The following is a 3,737-nucleotide window of genomic DNA, read 5'->3' as shown; positions in this document are numbered from 1 at the left end:
TGTCTGTGTCTCTCCTCTTATAAGAACACTTATCACTGGATTTAGGGCCACCTGGGTGCTTCAGGATGCTCTCAGCTTGAGATCCTTGGCAATTATATCTGTAAGACTCTTTTTCCAAAAGTCATGTTCACAGGTTCCGGGAGGTCACCATTCAATCCCCTAGAGGAGGTGGGTGCCTTCCTCATTTCCCTGTTGGTGCCACTAGTTCACTGTGACCTGGGAAGGGGTGGGGGTGAGGGATCCTCTCTTTCAGCCCCTGCCCAAAACTGTCCCTGGTAGCACCATGGGCAGATGTGGGATTCCAGAAAACACAGAATCCAGAGGAAGGCAGGTAGCAGCTGCACGGGGGTGGCACAGAAGAGCCAAGGGATGGAGGGGAGGGCTCAAGCAGAGCTGTGCAAGGCCTGCTCCAGGACGGGGAGTGACCAGCTCCAGCCTAGGCTCTGAGCCCCCATCCACAGTGTCTTCCTCCCTCCTGAGATGTGAGTTCATTCCACCTCCGTCCCTTTGCTCAAGCCATTCTCCCTGCCTAGTGTGCCCTCCCCTCTCCATCCCACCACTGTCTTTGTCAAGAGTCCTCCTGCTTGGCGACCCCTCCTCAGAGGGCTCATGACTCTTTGTCCCTGGACCACTGAGCAGTCAATCTCCTATCCCTGCTTAGCGTGGGTGTCCCAGTCTCCCCGTGGCCAGAGGATGAGCTCCTGCAGGACAGGGGTGGCCCCACTGCCTCCCTTCCATGCCCTTCAGGCCTCCATGGATCTTCCTGACACAGGCACCTGAGAGCCGGGGTCAGGAGGAGGCGGGCGGGGACACAGGCCTGAGAGAGAGTGCTGCCTGAGTGCATTCTCACTCCTGTGTGTGCACTCACTCACAGCAGAGACTGGCCTTGGAGGGGGGCCAGCCACGCAGGTCACAGGAAGGGGCCCCTACCCCGAAGCTCTGACATCCCCACAGAACAGAGTGCAGCCTTCGAGCTGGAGGAGACCCTACAGGTGGACACTTCCAGCCACCCATTCCACAGACAGGGACACTGAGGCCCAGGAGGAGGGGTCGGGGAGTGGCCAGGTTCACTGCCAGCCCTTAAGTGGCAGAGCCAGCCCCAGAGTCCAGGTCCAAGGCCTGCCTGTGCCCAGCACACAGCACATCCCAGAGACAGAGAGAGCCTGGGGCAGCCCTTCTGCAGGTGGGACCAGAGCCACGAGGACAAGGACCCAGGAAGGCCAGGCTGCGGGGACCAGGGAGGGCTTGCCTGAGATGGTCATGTCCCCACTGCGCCCTAAACTTGACCTGTCTCGAACCAATGGGTGGCCTCCCCCCCAAACCCGGCCCTCCCTAGGTCTCAGCACTAAGGCCTGAGGCTTCCACCTCCTGACCATCCGCTCCCTCACATGCCCACCACTGCAGGCCACAGCCTCCCTTGCCCACTGATCCTCTGGCTGACTACTGTCCTCACAGCAGCCACAGGGATCTTGTTAAAAGGACAGTAGAGCATCACCTCCTCACAGAGGCTTCCTATATCAGCCCATCTAGCATGGGGCCCGTTACCAGATCCCGCACCTCAACGTGGCTGTTAATTCCATCAGCGCACAGTCCTGTCTACACCAGCTCTCATGTTAGCTCAGGCCTCTGACCACCTTCTCCTGGGCTCCACCATGAGGGACAGCGTCTCTGTTGGCTGCTGTGTCTCCAGCATCCAGAACATGCTGCACACTGTCAGTGCTCAATAAATGCTGGGCTTTCTTCATTACAGTTGGAGGGAGGCCGTGATGGAGGACACAATCTGCCCGATGAGATGACTGAGGTTGGTGCATGCGGGCAGCTCGATATCCAGGTTGCGCTGACGTATGTCATAGATGGTTTCCTTGTCCACCATGAAGGCACAGTCAGCATGTTCCAGGATCGTGTGCGTGGTCAGGATGCAGTTGGAGGGCTACACCACGGCTGTGGAAACGTGGGGGGCTGGGTAAATGGCAAGTTCGAGCTTGGACCTCTTGCCATAGTCCACAGAGAGGCGCTCCGTGAGCAGAGATGCAAACCCAGAGCCGGGGCCGCCCCCGGAGCTGTGGAAGATGAGGAAGCCCTGTAGCCCCGCTCACAGATCCGCCTGAGAGAAAGCAGAGAATGGAGCCCACGCAGGCAGAAGGCACAGCACAACCTCCAACCAGCCCCGGTCACTTCTCCTCCTCTGCAAGATCACACGGTTCACACCCTCCACAGTGAACATGCATGGCACTTAGAGGCAAAGCAGACAGACGGTAAACACGTATGGATGCACCGCAGCCACCCTGGAGGGTAAGACTGTGGACTCGTGATTAAGGCCTCGGTTTGCCACAATGTCTTCCGGGTCACATTCCAAGGCCTACCATCCTGTCCAGGACAGTGTCCACAGGAAGCCTTCTCAGCACTCTCCTAACCAGTTTGAGCATCTGGTCCAGGACCAGGTCGACGATCTCCTTGCCGATGGGGCAATGGCCTCTGGCGTACTTATTGGCTGCGTCTTCCTTCCTGGTGATCAGCTGCTCCAAGTAGAAGGGCTGCCTGTGGGTCCCCATGCACTTCATCTACAAAGAGGACACAGAGGCCACGAGTCTTTAAGGCCTGTTGTTAACTCACCAGGGTGGACAGATCGAGACCATCCCCTTCTACCAAGCACATGCTGTTCCTTGTAGGTCAGCAGCATCGGTGTCTCACAGGAAATGCCTCTGTGTAATACACAGACCACAACTGCACCCGATTGCTCTAGGAGAGAGGAGTCAACTTGCGGGACAAATGGCAGTGTGACCGGGTCCCCAAGAAGGGAGGAGAGCTCTCACATCCGCACACAGGCAACTCTACACGTGTGTGTTTCTTCTATCCCTGTAGCCACAGCCAAGGGTGTAATTTAAAACTCCCTTACATGCTAGACAGTCCCCAGCATGACTGTTGCTGGGCAGTCCCATCAGGGCATCCTATGTGGCCTGGGTCTCACAGGCTTCAGGGTGACATTTTGTCATCCCCTGGTGGCTGCCAAAAGGTGCTCTCTTTGCAGCTCTCCTTGGAAACTGCCTCAGACTTCTAATCTGGAGGAACCCAACGAATGTTCTGTACTGAGCTTTCTATGTCTGAGATGCAGGTCACGACTCGTGCCCCAGCCTGAGGGAGTGCACAGCACTAAGGAGAGACCAGTGCCCAGGTACCCTGTAGACAGGGTCTACACAACCACCTGACTGGGCCGAGGAGGCCATGAGTGACTCCACCCCCAGTGCATCTCACTGCCGGTCAACCTCACAGCAGGTTTTTCTCAATTAGGAGCCTGAGTCCCACGGACATTTCAGGCAATAACCTTCTAGTTTGTCACCTAAGGTAGCCACGGGCATACACTTGTACATCTGTCCTTTCTTCAGGGGGATGCAAAGGAGCCCATGGGGGGCTTTAGCAAGGCTCTCCCACACTGCCATGACAGCCGCCCTGAGTGTCTGTGTACCCACTGACACGGTGGGCTCTAGGTCCACAAACACTGTTCTGGGCACACGCTTGCCAGCCCCAGTCTCGCTGAAGAATGTGTTGAATGAGTCATCCCCACCACCGATGGTTTTGTCACTTGGCATCTGACCTTTGGGTGAATTCCATGATCAGGGCAGCACCATTCCCAGCAGGCATCGCCCATCTGGACCCCCACCTGCCCCACGTGGATAGAGATGCACTCACACATCGAACCAGAACATAAACATGAGACCCTCATCTTCAAGGCAATCATC

The 3,737-nt window shown here is 57.0% G+C and overlaps 1 pseudogene; it reads right to left on the bottom strand.

Moving 5' to 3' along the window:
* Window positions 1–1,744: 1,744 nt before the first annotated feature.
* LOC124232464 (tubulin alpha-3 chain-like) lies at window positions 1,745–3,691 on the bottom strand (annotated as a pseudogene).
* Between the last annotated feature and the right edge of the window lie 46 nt (window positions 3,692–3,737).

The sequence above is a fragment of the Equus quagga genome, unplaced genomic scaffold (genome assembly GCF_021613505.1).
Source record: "Equus quagga isolate Etosha38 unplaced genomic scaffold, UCLA_HA_Equagga_1.0 HiC_scaffold_637_RagTag, whole genome shotgun sequence".
Lineage (NCBI taxonomy): Eukaryota > Metazoa > Chordata > Mammalia > Perissodactyla > Equidae > Equus > Equus quagga.
The sequence above is the reverse complement of the archived record's forward strand: the minus strand, read 5'-3'. Positions and strand labels throughout refer to the sequence as shown.